The sequence below is a fragment of the Callospermophilus lateralis genome, chromosome 8 (genome assembly GCF_048772815.1).
Source record: "Callospermophilus lateralis isolate mCalLat2 chromosome 8, mCalLat2.hap1, whole genome shotgun sequence".
NCBI classification, from domain to species: domain Eukaryota; kingdom Metazoa; phylum Chordata; class Mammalia; order Rodentia; family Sciuridae; genus Callospermophilus; species Callospermophilus lateralis.
This window is the reverse complement of record NC_135312.1, coordinates 134,877,331-134,904,335: the sequence shown is the minus strand read 5'-3', so window position 1 is coordinate 134,904,335 and position 27,005 is coordinate 134,877,331.

The following is a 27,005-nucleotide window of genomic DNA, read 5'->3' as shown; positions in this document are numbered from 1 at the left end:
CATTTTTTAAAAAATTAAATAAATTAGTAAACAAACAAACACAGCCAGAAAATGTTTGCAAAAAAGAAAAACTTTATAAGTAAAAGTCCTACCAGCCCATGAATAAACTCAATAAAAAAAAAATGAAATTTCATTGACAAATGTGAATCAGTATCAAGAGAAAGGCACCCCTCATTTAAATAGAGAAAATTAACAACAAATGTTACCAAGTACAAAGCGATCAGCGACTAAAGAGGATAAGATTAGACAGGGATATAGAATTAGAAAACCCCAAACCCCAAAACCATGAAACAAGGAGCCGCAGGGCTGAGGGAAATGCCCCAGGAAGGAGCCACAGGGCTGAGGGAAATGCTTTTTTGCAGGAATGTGCAGCCTGCTAGGGGCAGAGAACCTGGCCACGCTGGGGGCAGAGCTGTGTGCTGGGGCCCAGGTTCCAGCCCTGCTGCAGGTGGGCAGCGGGGCGATCCTCGACAGCCTTCCCTGGTGGCTGGAAAGCTTACCACAGACGTGGACAGACCAGCACTGGTTTTGGACTTCACTTCAGAAGGGCAAAGAAAATCTCTAGAGGTGCGAAAGGGCCAGAGCTCATCTCTGAGAATGGTGAGAGCGGAGTTTTGAGATGAAGTTGGCATCTCTGCTTCTGCTGGCCAGGGGGTCTGCACTGAGTTGCTGGCCTCTGCAGCGGAGAAGGGTTGCGGCTCTTGGTGGCAGGCCATGCCCTCTGTGTTCAGCTGACCCCAGCAGCTCATCTTCAACTTCTTCTTCTTTCTGGGTCTTATTTTGTGAGTGCAAAGAATGAAATCCACACCACAGGATGTGAGTTACAGAGCAGGATTTACTGAAGAGTATAAACCGGAATAGAACTTCTGCAGTGCAGGAGGGGAACACTCGGCAGGCTTCTCCTTATAACTATGCTAGTCTAGGGGTTTGTAGAGCACCTGGGGCATGAGATTGGTCCAAACTCATGCTGATTAGAGTTTGGGGAAGTACTGACACTCTTGGATACTCCTGAATCCCATTCAGGTTTGCCTTACTTCCATTTTCGCTCACTCCAGGAAGAGGGAGGCTGAGATCTTGGGTCTGTGTTTGCAGGTTCGGGCTGCAGCGCTGTGTGAAATGGGCTTCTGCAGGAGGCCTCTGTCCAGTGCCGAGGCCTGGCCCCCAAAGGTCAGCGTCCTTGGTTCCACTTGGCACTGGCTTACCTCTCAGGCCTGCTGCTGCCCTTCTGTGTGGCAGGCTCTGCAGGGCAGCCAGGGCCATCGGCCTGTGCTTCAGCCACTTCAGTGGTCCTCTGTCGCTTCTCCACAGGGACCACTGGCTCCTGCACAGCTTGGTGGCAAGGCAGCCACTTTAAAGGCACCCAGGAAGGGGGCTGAAATCATTGCAGGGAGATGTGAACCACCTTTCGGAGTGTCACCGGCTCTTGGTGCATCAGGAAGCACAGACCAGCCAGGAGAGGGAAGCAGGCCTCTGCCTCTGCCTCTTCCATGCCCTGCATTGTCCCCAGCCCCTCTGTGATGGAGCCTAGCATGACGGTCAGCCAACCCAGGAGACACATTTACACAGTGCAGCTCTTGTATGGTAAAGTAGACAAGACAGATTGATTTGAAGCTGGAGTGTAATGAATAATTAACAAAAGATCCAAATACAAATGAAAGTTTCTTATATTACAAATGACCAAGGAAATTACAAAGCTGCTAGAAATTATGAAACATGTAAAATCATAGTGTGGAAGGGCATTTGAGGAATTATTTTTTAAAAAAACCACACAAGAAAATCCAGAGATCTTCAACATATTGCCATTAAACAGGACCTTTGACAAAGGAACCATAAATGAAATCAAGCAGCAAAAGTGAAAATCACTGACAATTTGTATTTAAGGAAACTGGTCAGTTATCCTACTATATTGATAATTTGTACATGTCAATCAATAATGCACTGACATTAAATAGTCCCAAAAGATACTGATTAGACATTGCAGAAAATATAAATATCTCTTAAAGATATAATGTGATGCTAAGTTTCTCTCAAAATAAGTGAAAGGAAACTATCAACAGTAGTGAACTATCACTTATTAAATTAGCAAAGACCCCCAAATTTGATGATATTATTAGCTAAGAAACTAGTAGGCTCGTGCATTTCTGGGGTGCAATCGGCAACTACTTACATGTGTGGATATTTTTTTTTAATATCCCAGAGTTCTCCTTACATAACTGAAAACTGAAGTATATCCATGTATATTGGTTGAGATTTTTACTAGATTGATACCACCCTAAATATCCTCCAGCAGCTGATTGGTTAAAAAACACTGTACATCTAGCATGCATCTAAAAAGAAAATCAAGAAGCTCCTTATGACATGGAACAAATTCAATGATGTTTATTTTAGGAGTAAAAAAAGAGGAAATTAACAAATATGTGCATTGCTCTCAGGAAAAGCATAGATTGTTTCTGAAGGACACCCAAGAAAAAGCTCATCTGTCTCTAGAGAGGAGAAATAAATGACTAGTAGAATAAAAGGGTGCATGGTACAGTCCACTTTCCTGTAACTTTTGAACAGTTTGTATGTGAATAGTATTAAAAGTATGATAAACAAATAATGTTAACTTGATCAGTTACTTTAAAATATTGGAATATAGTTATTAATTAGGCAAAGTTCTAATCCTGGAGTTGTTCAAAATTTTTAGATCTTTAAACACAAACAATGCATTGATGACATTCTGCTATAATTGGCAAAGTGGAGCTATGGAAAGTACATAGACACACATGGCTGTGTAGCTTTCCATCTTGTTTGATGAACGCATCTCAAGAAATGACCAGTTCTGGGGGAATTCATCAGCTTGAATGACTTTACCTTTCTTTTCCTTATGCAAGTCTACTCAGTTTCACTTTAATAATTATATTGTAGGAGCACAGCCTATGCTGAGCTCCTCCCATCTGACCATATTCACTGTTGAATCACCAGTATGAACAATTCATATTTATTGATTAGTAACTGCTTCATGGTCTACCTCCTGTGTCTCTGATGGACTTCAATGTGCTAAATGTCAGGAAGAGCAGACAGACATCTCCAAGTCCTCCCAGTGCCTATCAAAATATTTCTCTAAAAGTGAAAGCTCACTCAAAACTTATCAGAAAAAAGTAAGTAAATACTACCCTTTCACAACTTTTTAGGCATTTTTGGTGGTAGATTGAGAAAATCTGTAGTTAAAAATCAGAAATATCAACTGGGCATGGTGGTGTGTGCCTGTTCCCAGGACGCTGAGGCAGGAGGATCACAAGTTCAAGGTAAGGCTCAAAAACTTAGCAAGACCTTGTCTCAAAATAAATAGATAGAAAGAGCGGGGGATGGAGCTCAGTGGTAGAGTGCCCCTAGGTCCAATCCCTAGTACCACACATGTACAAACACAAAAAATCAGAAATATAGGAAAAAAAAAATTGTATCAGGCAATCTCTCTCTCTCTCTCTCTCTCTCTCTCTCTCTCTCACACACACACACACACACACACACATAAATAAAAAATAAATAAATATAATGATAAAATACTTTTCTCAATTGATGTCCTCCTGTTACAGTGCTACAATTGAGCAGAAATACTAATAATTTTGAAAACCAGGAGGAGGGACAAAAAGCTATTCCGGTTGTCACTGGTACAAATTCCAAGTATCTGCTCAAACCACCAAGGTGTTTTTAGTTAAGGTTTTGTAAAAAAAAATATCAGGTTATGTCTATATGAGAAATATGTTTGAAATAGCAAAATAATCCAATAAGTAGTGCATCCATAGTGATTTACAAACCATCAATCTCTTTTCCTAGCCCATATATCAAAATCTCACACAAACCTAATTAAGGAAAGTAAAGGGAATACATGCTTTACTGCTTATATAGTGAGGTTAATAAATTTCTCCAGACTATTTGCCCATTCAAAGGTATTTGAGGAGTTATATTCCAAATATTGAGGCATTGTGTATATGCTATATACAAGCTATCCATCTTGGCCAACTAACAACAAATGTGCAACAAAACGCTCATGTCAATCCCTAGTAAGTCACATGGGAGTCTTGTGAGGTAGGCCCATACCCAGAGAGCTATTCTTAAAACTTAATTGCAAAGAAAGGAATTTCCCTAAGTGTAGGACTGACTGTCTGAATCCAGCCTTGCCTCCTTCTGAGACCGCCCAGAGCCCTCTCCCAGGCCACATCCCTGGTACCCCGCACAGCTCCTCTCCTGTACCCAGCCTCAGCCTTCTCTTCCACATACCTTCCACCGGGCCCTCTGGGGACTCGCTGCCCTGGTCAGCCACCTCTCCAGGTCCTGGTCTTTGGCTTGCACATTCTCCTCTACTGCTCTGCCTGAAACCCGGCCCTTGCCTTAGACAATGTTCCCCTGTTGCTTTTCAAGTGGTTTCTGTTTTCTGTTCCACATTCCTTCCTTGCTGTTGCTGTTTTCCAAGTGTCATCCTCTGCCTCTTCCTCGATCCCCTTGCACTGACTCTCCGGACAGACCTGCTCAGCCGTCCTGCTCTTCTCTCCTTCCAGAGTCTTTTATACCGTATCTCCTGACTCAGGCACCTCTCCACAAACACGCTCTTTGGGATTACTGGTTATTTCAAAATCCATGGCCATGTTCTCCTGAAGCACCTTACCTTTTCAGTCATTCTCTTTCTTCCAGTGATTCCAACTTCCAAATCCCCCCAGCCACTCACTCACAAAGCCGAGAATCCATCGTTGCCAGGAGGTGCATTCTCTTGGCCACCATTTCTGTCATCCCACTGCCTGCAGACTCTGTAGTTCCAGCTCAGTCACTAGAGTAGCCACCCTCCCAGTTTCACAAGGGACCGTGGGCTTCTTACCCATTGGTCATGGTTACTGCCTGCGGTGGTTTGGATACGAGGCGTCTCCCAAAGCTCACGTGTGAGACAATGCGGGAAGCTAAGAGGTAAAGTGATTGGCTTAGGAGAGTTTTAACCCAATCAGTGCATTTGTCTCCTGATGGGGGTTACCTGGGTGGTAACTGTAGGTAGGTAGGGGTGCCAGGGAAGCAGGTCTCCGGGGGTGTGCCTTTGGGATTTATATTTTTGCCTCTGGCAAGCAAGAGTCGCTTCTGCTCCCTGATTTTCATGTCCTGAGCTGCTTTCCTCATCACACACTCTGCCATGATGTTCTGCCTCACCTCGGGGGCCCAGAGCAATAGAGTCAGCTCTCCGTGCACTGAGACCTCTGAAACTGTGAGCCCCCCAATAAAACTTTTCTTTCTCTGACTGTTCTTATCAGGTCTTTTGATTACAGCAGTGAAGTAGCTGAAGAAAACACTCTCCTCTTGACTCATATTAAATCCCGTGGCTAATTCAATCATATATATTTTTACACTCTTACTAACCCTTTTTCAGTTCAAAATATTCTTATGACAAAATAAAAATTTTTAGTCTGATTCAAAGTGCTCTACCTCTGTGTGTTTACCTAGGCAACTTAGCATTTCTAAAGAGGAATGAAAGTAACTCTGACTTGTCTGGGTTTCAGGTCACCATGAGGGTTTGAGTCAATCTTTTCACTGCTGTGACCAGAACCCGAGAAGGACAGTTAAAGGAGGAAAAGCTTATTTGGGGGCTCGAGGTCTCAGAGGTCTCAGGTTATATACAAGGTTAGGTACAGCATCAAGGTGAAAGAGTGACAGAGGAAAGCAGGTCAGGATATGGAACCAGCAAGCACAGAGAGACTCCACCTGCCAGGGACAAAATCTACAGTCAAAGACTGCCCCCAGGGACCCACCTCCTCCAGCCACACCCTAACTGCCTGTGGGCACCACCCAGTTAATCCCTATCAGGGTGAATGTTCTCATAACCCAATCACTTCACCTCTAAACTTTCTTGCACTGTCTCACACATGAGCTTTGGGGACAAACTGCTTATTTATCCCCCATCTCAGCTGATTACCTTGATTTCTATTTCAATGATGAATAGAGAGAAAAATCCTGATAAATTTCATCATTCCCCTTCTCAATCCACATACCATTCGGTGATAAACATTTCACATTTTAAATTATTTTGTGAATATTACATTGTATGGACTTTAATTGAGCAAGGGGGTCTTCGGAAATTTGAAAATGATGGCTGTGTGAAGGCACATATGATTATACAAACTACACGCACCTAATATGTTTATATTACTAAAGGTACACACATGACTCTCTCTCTGGTAGCAAAACTTATAATCCATGATATTGGCTTGTATTTTGCTACATATATCTGATAGGAGACTGATAGAATTCAAAGAAGCTAAGTTCCTTGATCAATGAAAATACTTTATATTGTCCTGTTATGTTGACCTCATGTTATGATAATCTCAGTATAAACATACAATATGGTCAAGAACTCGAAGTACTGTTGATATGACAAAGCATCAGAAGTAATATATGTGTTAGTGTGACCTGTAATATTTCTCCTTCACCTTCAGAACTGAAACATAATCAGACCCAGCTCAGGCTATTGTCCAATTCCAGATGTTCACAGGGTGAGTTAGCTATCGCCCTCTGAATCACCCGTCACAGGAGAAAGACGTCAAAGATTGGCCATGTTAGGTGATCACTGTCACCAGGGTTAGTTTCTCATGTAAGGAGCTGGGTGTTTTTGAATGTTTGAAAGTTTGTCACTGTTTATGTGGTATTAATATTCTATGTAATGTCATTCATTCAAAGTTCTGACATTTGGGACAGCTTATACCACTGTGTTGGATTGTATTTCATTTTTGAATTGGCAGTAGAAAATATGTTATTTTTATCAATTTTACAAGATAAAATTTTGAGAGCCAAAAATTTATACTCCATCTGTTAAGAACTACCCACTGTCCCTGGAGGATGGCCAAGAATAAACTCACTATGATCTGGTCAAATAGCATGTCAGATAAATTTATTTATCAGGCCAAATGTGTGTATGCATGTGAGTGTGTGTGTGTGTGTGTGTGTGTGTGTGTGCATATGAACATGTGTGTTTCTAAAAGGATACTGTATGTTGTTTGTTTTTCATTTTGAAATTTACAATTTAAAATGCTTCAATGAATTTATCATTGCTCAAAACTTTGGAATTTGTCCTATTCAAATGTTTAAATTCTTGCTTTTAATCTAAATATGTGAAATATTAATATGTAGTAAGCCTTACATTTAGAACATAAAGGATAAAAAGAAAAGTTACAGGATATGAGAAAACAAAACTACTGTATTTTGAAAAGAAAAAAACGTATTCTTATTGAAGGTTAAATTAAAAAGTTAAATAAGAAAGAGATGAATTTTGTGACACCAAAACTAATGAGCCAAAATGATCCACATGAAGTCGGCTAACTCTGGGTTAGTGCCACTAAGAGATTTCTATAGAAGTGACATTAGGGACAGGGGATGTGAAAATCAGGAATTTGTAAATGTTAGGGCTCCAAGATTAGTAAGAATTATGGTCTGATATTGTGGTTCAGTGGTAGAGCACTTGCCTAGCACGACGTGTGAGGCCGTGGGTTCGATCCTCAGCACCACATAAAATAAATAAAATAAAATAAAGGTATTGTGTCCATCTACAGCTAAAAAAATATTTTTAAAAATGTTTAGTCAAAATTAAAGAACAACTGAATGAGATAAATGCTTTCATATTCAGGAGAAATCAATCTGATTTTATAGTAAATCTTACCACTATAAGTTCTTAAGCAAGAATCTATGGGATAAAGTAGTCATTTGTGTAAAACATATTTCAGAGGAGGGTGCAATGTGAATTCCTAAGGGTGAGAAGACCATAAAGGAGATGATGCTTAAGTCTGTATGATCCTAACATGTAACCTGTTATCCTAGAATCTGAATTTTCTCTACAAAGAAACTTTGAAAAAATATGCTGAGAGCAGTTTAATTTGGTGAGACTCTGAAAAACCAAGTCAACAAATTATATCTGCTACAAAGAGGATCCTGAGAAGATGGCAGAGGAGAAGCCTCTGGAATGTATCTTCCTATCTAGGCAGCAATTGCACAGTTTTGAAAGAACTGTTTTGGAACTCCAAAATCCATTGAAGCCTAGAAACTTCCAGGGGAAGGTGAGGAGGGTACAGTGTGGTTAATTTCATCAACTTCACCTTGAAACACAATGGCAGCTACTCAGTCACCTCTCCTTGACATACAGCAGCTGTCCATGCATGGGTTCCTGCAGTAGTTTTCAAGTAGCTGAAGAGACGCAGAATGGACCAAAAGACATGGTTTTGCAAATGTTTGGGATCTAGGCTATGATCTCTGACTGCTGTTCTGGTGCTGAGGTGCAGGCAAAAGGCAGGCAGCCCTTCTACTGTAACCCTCTTCCCTGCTGCAAGCCCCTAGCTCTCAACTAAAAGTGACTTTCATGGGACTTAAGGGGCTAGTGTTCCTCCTTCTATATTTCTCTTTCCCCCCTTTTGAAGCCAGGCAATAAAATTTAAGACATTCAAAAGCAAGGGAACATAAGGGAAAATCAGAAACTAATCACACATACTCAGGTAAAGACTCAGAAAAGATCCAAGAAGACTAAGTTTACACCTCAGGCTATTTATTAACCACAAGAAAGCTTCCAATAAAATATAACCAAAAAAAATAGCAAATCCTAGGAAATGATGAGAATCTGAATTTCAGATTTATCCCCTTATTAGATTCAAATGTCTAGTTTTCAACAAAATTTAAAAATACACAAAAATCAGAAAATTATTCCCCCCAAAAATTTAAAAATAACTCAGCAGAAACAGTTCCTAAAAACACTTCATGGCAGATCTACTAGACAAAGAATTTAAACTCAACTGCCTTAAAGATGTAAAAAATTTAAAAAAAAAAAAAAAGGATGATATGGAGAAAGACAAGAAAATGACGTGAACAAAATGGGAATGTTGATAAAGAGAAAGAAAATATTAAAAAAATTTAAAAAATAAAATAAAACAAAAAAACCAAAGAGTAGTTCTGTAACTGAAAAGTACAATATCTGAAATAAAAAATATACTAAGGGGCCTAGTACAGTGGCCACACCTGTGATCTCAGTTATTCCGGAGGCTGAAGCAGGGAGATTACAAATTCCAGGTCATCTTCAGCAACCTAGAGAGACAGTGTCTCAAAATAAAAATAAAGAGGACTGGGGATGTAGCTCAGTAGACAGATAACCCTAGGTTCAATCTGCAGAAGAAAGAAAGAGAAAGAGAGAGAGAGAGAGAGAGAGAGAGAGAGAGAGAAGCACTAGAGGGATTCAAATGCAGCTATATTCAGGCAGAAAAAAAAGAATCAGCAAATTTGAAAAAAAGAATGATAAAATGTCAGACATCTTTCCTTATCAATAATTGATTTAAATTATTTAAATGACCATGGAAACTTGAATTCAAAGAGAGTCACATTCAGACACATGATAACCAAACTTTAAAAAAACAAGACATAGAGAGATGAAGGAGCAGCTCATCACATACAGGAGATCCACAGTAATATTTTCAGTGGGTATTGCATCAGAGACATTAGGAGACAGATGGCTACAGTGAGCTGACATATTCAACATGCTCAAAGAAAAAAATAAAGCCATCCACAAAGAATACTACATCAGTAAAAGCTGTCCTTCAAAAGAGAGTGCTAATAAAGACATTTTCAGATTGAACAAAAGCTGAGGGGATATGTTCCCTCTACACTGGCTGTGGGTGAACGTTTCCAGAGAGTCCCACTGGAGGAGAAGCTATGCTACACAGTAACTCCAAGCCACCTGAGGAGGCAGTGGTCACAGTGAAGGTAAACACACTCTGTTACTAAAGCTGGTGTTGTTGCAACAATAGGCTGTAACTCCACTCCATTTTTTTACATAATTACAAAGTACTCCATTAAAAATCATTCGTCTAAAAGCTAGCATAACTGCAACTTTGGTTCACAAGCCCACATTTTGCTTTCTACATAATTTTTTGGTTTATAATTTGGGGCACTCAAAAGGCACTTAATGTATAAAGATGTAATTTTGTGCCATCTTCAAACAAAAGAAATGGGACCAGAGCAATAAAGGAACAGTTTTTTAAATTATTATTATTGAATATAAGATACTATACATTCAAATTAGAAAGAAAACTTTAAGATGCTAAATATAAGCCCCACCACATGGTAACCACAGAGAAAATAGATATAGTTTACACATAATAGAAAGTGAGAAAGGAGTTTAAACATTTCGCTACCAAAATATCAACTAAACTCCAATGATAATAGTAATTCACAACAGGATGGAGAAAAGGCCAAATGGTATATATAAAAGAATGATAAAATGTCAGACATCTTTCCTTATAATTAATTATTATAATTAATGATAATTAATTTAAATTATTTAAATGACAATGGATTAAATTATCCAATTAAAATTCGGAGATTGGCAAAAAGGACAAGGACACATGATCCAACTATATGCTTCTACAAGAGAATCACTTCAGATCCAAGCACACAGGAAATGGAAGGAAAAGGGTGGGAAAGATATTCTATGCAAACAGTAACCGAAGGAGAGCAGGTATCGCTACACTGATCTTAGACAAAATTGGCTTTAAATTAAATTAAGTTAAAAATAAGAGTTACAAGATACAAAGAGGCACATTTATGACATATTAATAAAAGACTCACACAGCAAGAAGATATAATGAACATTCACACCCAGAATGACACCATCAAACTACCTAAAAGCAAAACCTAATAGAATGGGAAGGAAGAATAGTTCTATGATAATAGTGACGGAAGGTAACTAATGAAATAGAGGACCAAACAGCAAACCAAGTTCTAATGTGCCCAGACAAACATGCGGGACTGTGTTAGAGAGCACATTACACAACACTGGAAAGTTCAAAGATAAGTAGAAATTAAACAACGCACTCTTTAGACAGAATGCTCTTAACCAACACACTCTTAAACATTTCAAACAACTCTCCAGTCATGCATGCATCAAATAGAAAAACAACCACAGAGCAATTAGTACTTAGAGGTGAATGAAAATCAAAACACAAGTGATGAGACCTATGGGACCCAGAAAAGCCAGCAATAAGTGGGGAATGATTACACCGAAAGATAGAAATATTTAAACTATCAGCCTCTTTACAAATTAATGAATTCAAAAAAGAAATAGCTAAACTTAAAGCTAGCAAAATGAAGGAAATAATAAAGATCAGAAGAGATGTAAAATACAGACTAAAAAAAAAATACAAAATCAATTAAACCTAAAGTTGGTTCTTCTAAAAGATAAACAAAATTGACAACACTTTACCTGAATTGACTAAGAAAGAAAAAAAGAGGGAAGACTCAAATCTAAAAGCAGAAATGAAATCTAGGACATTGTTAGCAATTCAGAAGAAATGAGAAGGGATCCTTTTCTTTTCTTTTGTTGTTATACTAGGGATTGAACCCAGAGCACTAAACCACTGAGCCACATCCCCAGCGCCTTTTAGTATTTTATTTTGAGGCAGGGTCTCACTGGATTGCTTAGGGCCGCACTAAGTTGCTGGGACTGGCTGTGAACATGATCCTCCTGCCGTGTGATCCCCCTGCCTGAACATGATCTCCTGCTGTCCTGGGCACTTTGTCTTTCCTCAACCCATCCCACTGCCCTGGCAGAACTCGACTGTGGGCATGACACCTGCCAAGAGGAAATCCTGAGAAACATAAACTCTGAATAGACATAACTAGTAAGGAGATTGAAGCAGTAACCAAAAGTAACTCAACAAGCCGAAAACTTGTTTGTTTCACATTTAAAGGAAATCTAACCAAGTTCTTCTTAAGATTTTCCAAGAAGCTGGAAAGGAAGAAATTCATCCTATGAAGCAGACATTTCTCTGATAAAAGAATATGATAAAAAATGATAAAAAAGCCAGACAGAGACACTACAAGAAAGGTAAACTAAGACCAATACCCCTTTGGGGTTCAAAAGTCCTCAACAAAATATTAGCAAACCAAATTCATCACCATAATGGACACATTATACACCATGGTTTTTATTATAAATGCGATTTATTCTTTTAATGCAAGAATGGTTAAACATAAGAAAAATCAATGAACTACACTACAGTAACACAATGAAGGAAAAACATGGTCTTCTCCAGTGAAACAGAAAAACATTTCGCAAAATTCAATTCCTTTTATGATAAAAATATTCAGCAAAGTTCAAAGGAAATTACTTTAAAATAATAAAAAGCCTACATGAAAAACCCAAGGAAAGTATCATACTTGATGGCAAAATATTTAAAGCCTTTCCTATAACATCAGTAGCAAACAAGGGTGCCCACTTTCACAATTATATTCAAAATCATTCTAGAAGTTCCAGACAGAGCAACTAGGCAAGAAAGATAAATTAAAAACATCCAAATTGAAAAGAAAAACAAAGTACCTCCAAGCATGTATAATATAATTTAATAAGAGGAAAACCTTAATAATTCCACAAAAATATTAGAATCAGCAAATTAATCAATATAACAGGATACAAAATCAACAAACAAATCATTAGCATTCTTAGAACCTAATAATGAATAATCCAACAAGATTTTTTTTTTAAATTTTTATTTGAAATTCATCTAAAAGAATAAATTATCTGAGAATTAATTAAGGAGGTAAAAGCTTTGTACTATTTAAAAAATCTCACTAAAAAATTGATTAAAGAAGTTCCAATATAAATATATAAAAGGGAGTATGTAACATAGCTCATGTTCACAGTTTGGAAGACAGTAGTATCATGATCTCAATATTATACAAAGTTATCTACAGATTAAATGCAATCCCAATTAAAATTCCAAAGACTTTTTTTTCCCAGAACTAAAAAAAAAATCCATTCTAATATATATATAAAATATAAATATAAATATATATTTCATATATAAAAATATAAATAAATACATATATTTACATATTCTCAAGGGAGACAAAACAATTTTTATAAATAGAACATACCCCCAAAACTTATACTTTCTTACCTCAAAACTTACTACAAAGTTGAAGTAATCAAAAAAGTTTAGTATTGGTGGAAAACAGACATATGGCCAATGGAATAGGATAGGGAGACCTTTATGTGAATAGTCAAGTGACTTTCAACACAAAGTTCAAGGACCCAGTGGGGAAAGGGCAGTGTTTTTAACAACTGGTCTTGGGAAGCTGAACATTCACCTGAGAAAGAATGACGTTCGACCCTTACATATAACCATATACAAAATGAACTCAAAATGCATCAAAGACCCTAACTTAATGCCTAGAAGTATAAAATGCCTAAAATAAAATGGGTTAGAAGCTTCACCATGTAGAATTTGGAAATGATTTCTTGGATACATCACCAAAGACACATGCAAAAATAGAAAACAATAGACAAATTAGACTTCATGATAATTTAAACATACATATGCACCAAAAGACATCATTGTCACAGTAAGAAGATGACACACAGAATATAAAAAAAAATTGCAGATATATACATGAAAGGGATTAATATTGAGAATCTGTAGAAAAATCTCTTAAGCTTCAAATTATAAAATAATAGCAACTCTTATGGAAAACACTATGGCAGTCCTTCAGAAAATTAAAAATAAAATTATCTTATGATCCAGCAATACCTTGTCTGTGTGTATACTTAAATAACTGAAAATCAAATTTAAAATATACATTTGTAGGTACTCCTGTCCAGTCCATAGCAGCATTATTCCCGACATCTAAAATGTGGAAGAAACATTAGTCTTTGTTGACAGATGAATAAATAAGCAAAATGTGGTATGGCACACAGTAGATAATTACTGTCCTAAAAAGACACATGCTCCAATTTGATGAACCTAGAATATATAATGGAACATGAAATACTCCAACCACCAAGACATAAATTGTATGTGAGTTACTAAGAATTGCCAAAAACATAGTTTCAGAAAGTAAAATGGTGGTTACAAGGGCTTTTGCTGGGGTTCAAAGGAAATAGGGTGGTATTGGTCCATGGGCATATACTTTGGTTTGCAAGATTAAAAAAAGTTCCGGAAGTATATGGAAGTGATGATCACAAACATTATGGATGGACTTAATACCATCCAAAAATACTCTTTAAAATATTTTAGATGGAAGAAAATAATATGAAAATATAAAGAGATATAATAACTACATTTTCTTTTTGTGGTAGGACAAACTGTGAAACCATCTTCAGCTTAGAGGTTAAGTTTTTGTCTTAACTACTGGTGGCAAAAATTCCTTTGCATATGTACTAGAGAGAGAATTTGCATGAATTTTCACTATTTAATTTTTAATCAAAATGAATTAATAAAAATACTTTCTTAATCCAAAATTTATGTGACTGCCTTATTAAACATATATAAGACATTATATTTCATTCTTCAGACACATGACTTCAACGGAATTGAAGAATCACTCAAAATTTGTAAATAAGCACAACTGGATTGAATTTCTCAGGAACTACTGCTTTTATAAGAAAAGGTATTACAATAAAGAGAAGGTCAAGAACATTAAAGGGCCTGAGATTGCATGTTACCTCCAAGGAAACACGCAAGTCAGACATGCACTCTCATCCAAGCAGGCAGAAGACAGGCAACCTCTGAGAAGGAGACAGAAAGGTCACTGTGGATAATGATGTATGGACTTTTTTTTTGCACAGTCCCTTGAGCCTGAGTAACCATGAGGTGACATGAAGAGGACTAGTAACAGCAGCGCCTGTGGCACACAGCCCGTATTAAGATGAACAATGGGCTCTGAGGACTGAATCTCTTGCAAAGCAACTCGAACCTTCTTGCTCCTTTGCTGAACAAAGGGAGGACTATTTCTGTTTTCCTAAACTGCTTACCATGCAAACATCCTTTAAATTGTTCAAAACAAAAACCATTAGTGTCTTCATTCATAGGAGGTGCAGAAGTAAGAGACACTATAGGGCACTTTCTCCCAATACTATGAGAGTTCAAAAAGTGATGGACAGAAGGCTGTACCCTGGGAAATCAAGGAAAAATTTAGAAATTGTCTTTCAAATTAATGTCTTCCCTGGCATCCCCTACATATGTAATTTTGTCTCACTTCATTGGGGAACCCAGGAATTTAGTCCTGAGTTACAATTTACCACGAGCTGATACAGAAGGAAACACCTGGGAGATCTCATGGGTAAGGAGCATGTGTTTCTCAGACCAAAAGTAACCTGGGCACCAAAAGTCACTAAAATAGTCTAAGGAGCAGACAACTGGTATCAGATCACTGCATATTAATTTGAGCAGGTATAATTGATTTTCATATAGATGAACTGAAATTATTATCTGGAATACACTGGGAAAGTAAATAAATCTATAACACACCTCTATCTTTCCCTTGCATAGTGATTTCACATCTGGGAGCTATCCACATACTTCATTAGTCCAGCCTTTCTTCAGTATCATTTCAGGCTTCAGCAGAGATTTTGCAGTCAGTAACATTATTCTAAAATATAGATTTGAGTTAAAATTTCCATTATATTCCAAGAACTGAATTTAGTATTTCATATACATTAGCTTATCTAACAAAAGTCATTTAACAATAATTCTATTATACTTTTTGTTGAGGAAGTGGAGACCCATGGGGATGAACACTCTCCAGGACACATCAGTAAATCTGAATCCCAGAGCCAGGCTTGCCGGGCCTGAGCTGTGACCTGGTCTGCTGAGTGTGATTGGCTGCTCAGGAGTAGCCAGCCTTCGGGCAAACCCTGGGAAGCTGGTGGTGACTTAGAAGAGATGCAGCTGATAGGCTAAGGTAGGCTAGCTCAGGGGGCACCACTGCACAGAGCTGCCAACTGACTTCTTAGGTGCCTCTCTCCAGTTTGTCTAATCACTGGAAGGCCATTGTCCTGGGGTGGCTCCATTTGTCCAATTCGTGTCTTCGGTATCTTCTAAAATAAAATGATTTTTAATTTGTAATAGAAAAGTTACTGTTGTCTGCTTATTAATTTTTAAAAAATATATTCAACTCACACATGCCACATAGATCTCCCCCTGCGTCAATGTTTACATGGTGAGTGGATGAACAGTCTGGTGCTTTGTCTTGGCATTGCGTAGGCCTGTAGAGGCTGTAGGAAGGCCACATATGCAGGGGTCTGTGCCCACACTTGCATGCTCCATCTTCTTAGGAAGTACTCTGAACTTCTCAAGAGCAGATCAGTGTTTTATACTCTCTTTATAGCCTCCAAGGGCCTCCTATGGTTTGTATAACTGTACATACTAATGAAATTCCTGATGCATTGATATTTATAAGCAAACTGTTTTAATATTTAAGCCTTGCCACAAAATAACAAATAAGACATGAGTGCTGTCTCTAAAGTTCACTGCTGACAAGAAACAGCTGAGGAAATAAGAAATATGAAAGAAAACAGCATTGTTCCTCTTTCTAGAATTTTTATATGCTCCATACAGCCACTCCTATCATAACCGCATTCATGGTTAAGTGGTTTTGAACCAGTGTTCAACACGATCATGTGTCCTATGAGAATCATGGTTGGGAATCGTGGGAGCAAACTTTCATTATGGAACAGAAATGATGTGTTTGAAAAAGTAGAAAATGGTGTGTGCTTTTAGTCAAGCAATTTTACCTCTAATTCTTGACTATCTTTAAAGACATAGTAGATTCAACTCAAGTTTCTAGTCTTAAATTAACATATAGTGGGGGAAATGATAAGTTGACAGAAACTGACAACTTACTTGAAGAACAGATGTCTTGAGGTTCTCAAAGTCATGGAATAGTGACTACAAGGTGGTCATAAAATTCCCGTCAAGCTTTGCTGCACTCTGCCTGGGAATGGTCGCATGAAGCAGCTTATTTTCATGCTGCCGAGGTCCCCGGCCGTGTCCTCCCTGCCCTCGCCCACTATTCCATTCCCCATTAGCGTGACTCGTGGGTTTTTATTCAAATATGCCATATTTCTCAAAAAAGCATATAAAAAATACTGTTAAATGTTTATTATTTCAGTTAATTCAGGTTGCAGAATTAAGGGCAAGCATAATTGAAAATGAGATAAACTAGAGAAGGCTCTAAATTTTGGAAAACAAAAGCACTAGAGAGGTTTAGAGCTCCTTTGTCTTGGTGTTCCCAGCCATCAGTCTGCACTGGGCGTGAACTGAGCATGCACACCCTGTGTTTGCAGGGAGTCTGACGTTGAGGTAAAGAATTGGCTCAGATTTGAGAGCTACAGATTTTTTGTAATCTTAGAGTTAAAGGTAAGCAGGTTTTAAAATGCTAGTGATTCTGAACTGTTCATAGGTTTCATTATGTCGCTTCATATAGACTATAATTAGCAGACAGCCCTAAATTAATAGGAAAAAAATCCTACCCAACTGACTACTTTTACATCGTAAACCATTTAGCAGTTACACTGGAGTCCATTTAAAGGCCACTTTAAATGACTCATGGCTGGCTTCCAAAATAAATAAATTAAAATTTGACTGTTAGAGAGTGTTAAGAGTTAAAAACAATTTTAATGAAAAGTGGTGGCAAATCTAGCACTACTGAGGTTGTGTTTTTTTTTTTTTACTTCACTGAGTTTGACTGTGACAGTACCTTGGTAACCGCTGAACACTAGCAACTGACAGTTCTGGAAGTCATTTAATTCACATTTCTCCAGCCCTTTACATTTCTATGGCTTTAAAAATCATAATATATTAGAAATTCCACTGGGAACACAAAATGGCAACAGAAAACCAGTAGTTTCTCAATCATACTATTTTGTCCTCTTTGGACCAATCTGGGTTTATTTTGCTTTGCTTTTTCTCTTTTGGCGAATATTCTTGACAGCTAAATGATGCAAAGTTTAGTTATCATGATTTACAAGAAACTGTTGAAAGACTTATGGAAGTGGTAGCATCCAGTGAGTCAGTCTCAGCAGAAGGCCACGGAGCTGCAGTCAAATGCAGTTGTGTCTTCCTCCTACCAGGAGAAAGGCAGTGTCCCAATTGCCCTTCCCCACCTGTGCCAGCTAAATTGTCACAAGTTACCCTAATTCAGCATTTGCAACCATCACTGCTTTCCATGAGTGGTATTTCAAATGGAGCTACTGGCCGACATTCTGCAGCACACAGAGCCAAGTAATAGCCCAAGCTATAGCTCTGGGTATAAAGAAATGTGTCTTTAAGAAAATACGAACCAGGAATATTTGTGTGCGAACAGCTTACTGCAGAATGGGAACATTTCTAAGTTTGTTTCTTTATAATTGCCAGCTAATTTTACTCTTAAAAACTGAAACTGGTCATGTTTTCACCATAATTTTAATAGAATTTATATCTCTAAAAGATACTTATTGGCCAGAAGAGATCACCACTCTGAAATTTTGTATAATTAAAACATTTCAAATTTTTAAGTATTCCTATCTAGGAATGAAGTTCAAGGTTGTGACCTTTAATAGGTAGAAACAATTTGTGTTGTAAATTAAAATCACTCTAGATTCAGGCATTTTTATGTAAACTACTGAAGATTTAATCTTGTCCTTTGTCCACTTTTTAAATTGGGTCACAGAAAATCATGATGGTTTAACTGAGCAACATAGTTTTGAAGTAAGATCTTCATCAAACACTGCTTACTTTTGCATTTGGGACTAGGAATGGGAAATCCTTGTTCACAAACAGATGAATGACCTCATTTAAACTTTCACCAAGTGTTTTTGGCTCTGAATTTCTTCATTAAATCCAGATGTTACATTATTAACTGCTTATAGCCATTTACACTCATAATCCATGAATTGACATATTTTTTTTTTTGCTAATAATATAGCAAGCTAAGGTTTTTCTTTGTCAACTTTAATTAAAAATGGTGGGAGAGATGAAGAATGATGGCAATCCTCAGGCCTTGTAGAAGCCTGTTTCCAAATTTCCTTCTTCAAATGACATTCTCAGTTAGGAAGGTGATTGCCAGGATGCTTTTCTTTCCAAACATGGTTGATGGTTTGCATCACAATAGGGGATTTTGAAAGTTCTCAACACAAAGAAATTATGGATATTTAAGATGATTTATAACTTAAATATCTTGAGTTGATCCTTACATAATATGTACCAGTACCCAAACATGGCACTTTGTCCTATAACATGCACACTTACCTGTTGATTCAAAAATAATTAAACAAAAACATGAATAAAGTGTTGAGTAATAGTCGTGTGATTTTAATAAGGAATGAATGAAATATTTACCAGTGTATGTGATTGATAAATAAGAGAGCAAATGCCTAAGAATTTACTACTTAGTCACATGACATTATAATAGAGAAGTTTACTTATAAGTGCAGCATAATTCTATACATTTCCATATACATGTTCCTAAGAGGAATCTGTGGGACTGGTCCTACCAGAAGACTGCAATTACTGCAAGTACTTCCCATGTTAATATAGCTATTCCCATGTCAATGTAGCTATTTAGATGATATTAGATGGAAAATGTACTAACTTATCAAAATCAGTAGTGTCTTATATTTTAATATATGCTTTTTAAAAAATGACAGTCACCTATGGTCTCTACCATAATCTTTCCAAGTCAAAACCTACAATTTTCCTGAGACCTGCTGTCTCCATGGAGACTTTAATTGGCTAAGATATTTTCCGATCTCCTCTTAGTCTTGGAGTATTTATTTTTCTCCATTTTTGTTCCATTTTAATGACTGACATTCTTTATTTTCTGGCTGGCTTATTTTTTTTGGAGTTTGACGCCAACTGTTCCTTGCTCATTTTTTCATCCTAGCCAGAATGGCACCAGTCATTAAGAACACACCACAGAATTTCTGCCATAACTGAAAGTGATTAATTCTGATGCTTATTTCCACTTGGTAACACCTTTCTTTATAAATTCCATTAAGTTTACCTCAATAATTCATTGATAATACTGTGAAAAATACTATTTCATAACAAAAATATTTGCTATTCATATCTGGTTAGTATGTATACCATACTACTTATATATATTATAATCTGGGGTATATGAAACAAAGAAAGACGACATTGGAGCTCAGTCAGTTGCAGTAACAGCAACAGCAACTGGTTTAGCACAGAGGGAGGATGAATGCAGAGAAACACAACACATAGATTTAGTATGTAAAATCCTGAGCTCAGAACAGCAGCCACCCTTACCTGATCCAGGGCTGTACTGTACACTGGTGCATGAAGCGTGCCCAGTATTTCCCAACTGTCATGGAGAGCTGAGGCCCAGCCATCTTGAGGTTCCCACCTGTTGGGAACGCCCCTCATAGAACTCTGCAAGAGCCCCACCCTGGGAATGCATCAATCTGGTCTCTATGGAAGAAACTCCAGCTGATAGTACTTCCCATCCCATCCTACCTCATACTGGTGTGAAGGCAAGCTGAGAATTTTTGAACTCCAACTGGAAACTTGGTGAGCAACACAAAAAGAGGAAGGGTTCAACAACCCTCAGCCCTTGCTCTCACCCTCAGTACCCAGCTTAAGGAGAAACAGAAAGGTGGACGTGGACAATGATATCTATATTGACTACTACAGTGAAAATGATTCCTTAATTTTTTATTAAGAATCTTTTCTTTTTCTTACCATTTTTCTTTTGTTTTTGTTTTTGTGTGTGCTTTTGCTGTGCTGATTGGTTATGGACATATATACATATTTGTTTCTTTTTTTCTCATCTGTAGCAATTTTAAAATACAGTTATTTTTCTTTGCCTTGTCTTTTGACGGTTGGGGTTTTTGATTAATCTATTTTGGTTTGGTTTTGTGTTATTTTTTATTTGCTTGTTTCTCTTTCTCTTTTTTCTTCTGCTAACAGCCAAATTCTATTGTTCTCTCTTTCTCTCTCTCTTTACTTGGTTACTTCTATTTTTTCTCCTCCTTCCTTATAACCATCACATGTACATTTCTTCTGCATTCTCTCTGTTCCCCTTTTGAAGTCACAAACTGTTTTCTACCTTTCTATCACATTTTATTTCCTCTAATTAACTGTATTTTTACTATATATTAGCACTTATTGGCTTATATAACTCCTGACCCACCATTAATGATACTGCAATTATTATTGTTATGGCTATCATAGTTAACACCTATTATCTGCCAGCTACAGTTCATGGTTTCTTATTGTTTTTGCTGGTGCCAATTGCTGATCCCACCATTTCTGGGTTTGTTTTTTTTTTTTTTTTTTTTTGGCAATTAACACTTTAGATGTCATAATAGGAACCAAGCATTTAGTTTAATGGTATACATTGTCTACCTAGATTGTTATTGTTTTCCCTACTCTGTGAAGTGCTGGGAACCTACAGGGAAACTACAAGTTCACAGGGTAGAAAATCTGCTGCTGAACTAAACTCAACCAAAGGACAGTACACCTTGCTCCACACAAAAATTAATGTCAAATGTTCCCCTATGGACATTCATTGCTATAGCAAAAAACAGAAATAATGAAGTCTATGGACACTGCATCTATGAGGGGATCTCCATCCATATCACTCTAGGACACTTTTAACATCTGAAGTCTGTGTTCCAAAAAAGCCTACACATAAGGGTAGAAGAGAAATCCCTTCCAACAGTGTATAAAACTGAAGAAATGAATGCAAAAAAATATGAAAAGTCTCAGGAGGCTGAGGCAGGTGGATCATGAGATCAAAGCTAGTCTCAGCAAAAGTGAGGCACTAAGCAACTCAGTGAGAACTTGTCTCTAAATAAAATACAAAATAGGGCTGGGGATGTAGCTCAGTGGTCAAGTACTCCTGAGTTCAATCCCCAGTTCACACACCCCAAAAAGGCAAGCTAACACAACACCTCCTGAAGATAACGATTCAACAGCAAATGACCCTCCAAATGGTGAAGTGATGAAATATCATAAAGAATTAAAAAACATCATATAAAAATGATTAATGAATTTGAAAAGAACACAGAAAAATAACTACATTAATTAAAGAAGTTAGTAAAGAATATGAATGAGAAATTCAGTAAGGTGATAGGAATATTGAAAAAGAACCAAACAAATCTTGGAAATGAAAGTCACATTAAATCAAATTAAATGTGCCGTAGAAGACCTCTCTATATCACTATAGATTAGAACATGCCAAAGACAGAATCTCAGAGCTGAAAGACAGAGTGGCCAGCCTTGAACATTCAGAGAGCATTAAGAAAAAAAAAAAGTAACCATGATCAAAATGTACAAAGAATTCTGGAACAACACAAAGAGACCAAATTTAAAAGTAATTGGAATTGAAGAGGGCTATGATATGAAGACTAATAGAATGGATAAACTCTCCAGAGAAATAATAACAGAAAATTTTTGCAACCTTCAGAATGAGATGCACTTCCAGATACAGGAATCATTCAGAAACCCAGATAGATAAGAAAAAATAAAAACCTCTCTACAACATGTTAAAATTAAAATGTCTAACATAAAAAAACAAGGGTAGAATTTTGAAAGCCTTAAGAGAAAAATATCAGGACAAATTTAGAGGTAAGCCAAACAAAATCACTTCTGATTTCTCAGCACAAACTGTAAAAGCCATGAGAGCTAGGAATGATGTGTTCCAAGTACTGAAAGAAAAAAAAATAACATCAACCAAGACTTCTATATTCAACAAAATAATACAAAATTGAAGATGAAATAAAATCCTTCCAGATAAGCAGAACATGAAAGAATTCATAACTACTAAACTGGTAGTACAGAATTTACTTAAAGAAATATGATACCCAGAAGAAATAAAAACCACCCTCAGAGTTCACAAAAGAATAAATATCATTTGAAGAGTTACTAAGCAAATGAGAAACAGGACTAAATTAAACATGATAAATAAATCAAAATGGCAGGAATTAATCAACATGTCTGTATAATAACATTGAATGTCAGTGGTCTCAACTCTCCAAATGAGGACATAGGCTAGCAGAATGGATTAGAAAAACAAGATCCAAGTATATGTTTTTTGAAGAGCTGCACCTTACAAGAAAAGACTGCCACAGGCTGAAAGTGAAAGAATTTAAACTGTGGTACCATGTGAATGGAGCCTCAAAACAATCAGGAGTAGCTACTCTTAGATCGGAAAAAGCAGATTTTACACAAAAGTTAACCAGAAGAGACAAAGTAGATTACTTCATATTGGTAAAGAGAACAATCCAAGAAGAAGATATAACAGTAATAAATATTTATGACCCAAATGTGGATGCCACTAATTTCATAAAAGATACACCATTCAACAACATGTTTCTACAACAATGGCTAACTTTGATCAAGAAATTACTATATGCCAGGTGCTATTCTAAATATATTAAATCAGTAACTGAATAAAATGTATAATAATAATGAGCTGGGAATCATTTATATTTTTATTTTATAGTACCAACTGGATTTTCGAAATTGAATCTAAAACATCTAAATAACTTAAACTACCAGATAATTCCATCCCAGAAATGCTGACTCCAGAACCCACATGCATCCACTACTCTATACTCCCATATATGGCTATAGCTTGTTCTTCCTAATCACTTACAGGATATTCTGAACTAATTGGAATAAAATTACAAGTTTTTCTTGCCAGAAAACAGCCTGAATAAAGGCTGATGTTCTGGTCCCCACTGCCCCGCTTCATTTTGTGATCAGTGACGCTTCTTAGTCTAACTTGAATTGTACACAGTTGAAGCATTTGTTTCTTACCTTTATCTCTTAGTAGGGTATTTTTAGATTCATAATTATTTTTTAAATGTTCAGATGTGTGTGATATTTCACGTTACTAAGTTCATTCTTTATCACCTGCCGCAGTCCAGCTGCAGCAAAATAACCCGGGGGATGACGAGCAACTTGTGTACATTGATACAGCAGGAGTAGGAGCCGTTTATTGTAGGACAACAGAGGTATTTATACATTCCACACAGCTTATCTTAATTAACATAAACTAGATACAGCAGTCAACCAATAAGGAATCTCCACACTTAATGGCTTGCTGGTGCTACTTCATAAACCACTTCCTCTGCAAAATGCCAGGCGCCATCTTGACTTGTTTACAGACTCTAACAATCACCTGCTAGCTACTCCTGTTGCCCTCTCAGCAGACTCTCACACATAGGAGAAATCACCTTTTCCATTCAGAATTTTCATATCTGCAAATAACTGGCTTAGTTGCATAACCCTTTCCATCAACATTCACAAACATTTGTCTATAATAGCCAGTTGTATTCATGATTGAAGGCCTCCAATGTTATATAATTCACTCTTGGCACAGATTTTAAAAATTAATTAGTCCCTCTTTGGAACTTTATATTTTATGTTTTTGAGTCATAATCATGGAGTACAGAGTTAAAAATATTTTAAGCTGTTGAAGAATGTTATACATTCAATATTTAAATGAGTTCTCCATACATTATAAATAGAGAATATTTTAATTTAAATTTCTATTTCATATGTTTGAATCATCTTTAATGTTCCATCAAACAGGAAGTTGCTTGTTTTCTAGTGGTATGTCCATTTTATAATATAAGGGAACAGACACAAAACATGGAAAGGAATTTTTATTACTCTAAACATCACTTTTTTAAGCATAATCACTGTTAATTTATAATTTTACAATTATATTACTTAGCATTTATCAAGAATAAAACAATTATTTAATTAAAATTATATTTTTAAATAAAAACCATATTGGTCATTAAGAAAAATATGTATTGAGATTCAGAACACTGGCTACTTTAGAAAGAGCTCTGATAATAGTGGTCTCTAAATATAACATAAGATTAGTAATTATTGTGTAAGTCTAAACATTGTTTCCCAAATTTCAATGAACTGAAAGGAAAATAATGTATTAACAAAATAAAAGTAAATGTGTAACAACAAATTAAATAATACTGCATGCATTTGTTTTGCCTTTGCTTACTCATAAGCATTATTTGGGGAGATATGTATTTACAAACTCATGTAGAAAACTGCCACTTTCCTAGTCCCACTCTGTCTAACAGACATTTCAACTTCCTTCCCAGTTGATATGTTTCCTAGATGTGCCTTTTTGGTTCACAATTAAATCTCAAATATTGAAAGTGAGAATTACAAACTTGAAGTTCTTGATTTTTCTATGTCTTTCACTGGGTACCAAAGCTCTCCTATCTAGTTTCCTTAGAGATATTACAAACTTGGAACTCTGGTTAATTCTCATATTTTTTTCTTTTCTTTTCTTCTTTAGTTTTTTTTAACTGCTAGTCGGTCTTTAAACCTGGAAAAGTCTTTTTTTTTTTTGGTTCCAATGCCAATGTAATCTCCCTAGGTAGGATTAAAAATTTAAAAGAGTTTTAATAGATATTCCTACATTCACCTTGCTCTAATTGGTCTGACAAATTTTCACTGAATTATTTTTAGATCCAGAAATTTTGTTGCCCCCCAAATCTTTCTGCCTCCCTAGATTAAAAAATAATCAAATTAAGGGGTCCACGGGCAGGTTTACTCTGGTCACTGAAAACTGGTCATCAGTGCCCTCTCTGGCATAGCAGCCTTGTGAAGCTCTCTACTCAACTTTGTGTATAATTTTGTACTGTATTACATTTTAACATCTTCAAATTGGATATGTTTCAAGAACTTTTAAAAACCTGGATCTAGCCCAGGTTGTGCCCCACGATTAACATTTTAAGTCACACTATAAACCTATTCAATTAACTAAAATTAAAATTTAATAGCTTGGCTAAAAGAATACGGGAGGGGGAAATAGCAGTGTAAATGGTGTGTTGGGATTCTGTGTAGGTCCTCCCAGAGTAAGAATGAGAAAAAGGTGAAAATCCCTTTTTCTGGTCCTTTCCCTCCATGTTCTCTTTGTGGGAAAGGATCTGACAAATAATTCTCAATGAATGCTGGCCAAGCCCATGGAAATGACATGGGGGTGAGCTGTGACCACGGACAGGGAAGCAAGACTCATGTTCATGGAGTCAAGTTAGGAGGACTTTCACCTCCTTAAGTACCACTTAGTAGTTGAGGGCCGGGGGAAACTGAAGAAACTGGCAAAAACACTCTTAAAGGGCAGAGATATTCAGAAGTATGCATGTATCTTGCAACCTGGAAAATTCTTGAATATTTTAATTACTGGGTTCTGTACCCAATGCCAAAACAAAGGATGTCCAAGTTCAATTTTGGCCTTCTATAAATTTTGCTGACTGTGGAATTTGTTGAAAAGTCCCTATAGAATAAGATCTTATTCCCATTTCCACATGTACATCCTACTCTTCCCAAACAGATGAAGTACATGCACTCAGGTTTTTTGGGAATATTACCAAAATGCTGACGTTCAAAACAAGATCAAATGATTTTCATGCTCTGTATGCTCAATTAAGAAAAAAAAAAAAAAAAGACCAGCTGACTAAAGCTAAATAACATTCCAGAAACCTTAGCAGAGTGGTGGGTAAACGCTCCTTGACCTCTGTAACTGTGAGGAGATCTCCTGGGTTCTTCCTTCAAGCCAGTGAATGTCCTGGTAATGGTGACTCTCTTGATACTAGGGGTGGCATAAACCCTCATGCCCAAATGCCTGGACTCTCCCAACCATGAAAGTTTCAAACCTCTGCCACGAACACATTTTGCCTTGAAGATATTTTGCATTGTTCTTTCTTGTATGTTTTAGCAATGGAACTGCAGAAACATAGGCAGCACATGGTGTCCACTTTTAAGTACATACAGCCTCAGGGAAAATGTGTGTCATCCTATTCAATATGTTCATGTTGTATTTAGTTCATTTTCAAGAGTGTACTTTGCCTAATTCCCACCGTATTTTGGTTGTTTTCAAACCCAAAGAATGATTGCTGATTAAAGAACTTTTTGTTGCTAAGCAGGAGATCCCACTTGTGGTAGTTGGAATTGTCTCCAATATGTCCACATTCTAATCCCCAAAGCTAAGAATGTTATCTTATAGTAACAGGACCTCTGAAGGTGAGTCTGGGGTCAGGATTTCAAGATAATAAGGTTTTCCTGGATTATCTGGGTGGACCCAGTAGACTCTCCTGGACTCTCCTGGGTCTGTGTGAGAGATGCACTGGAAGAGCTGGTGTAATGAGAGGCACAGGCACTGGGTGGCGTGTTTGGACATGGAGGAAGAGCACAGGC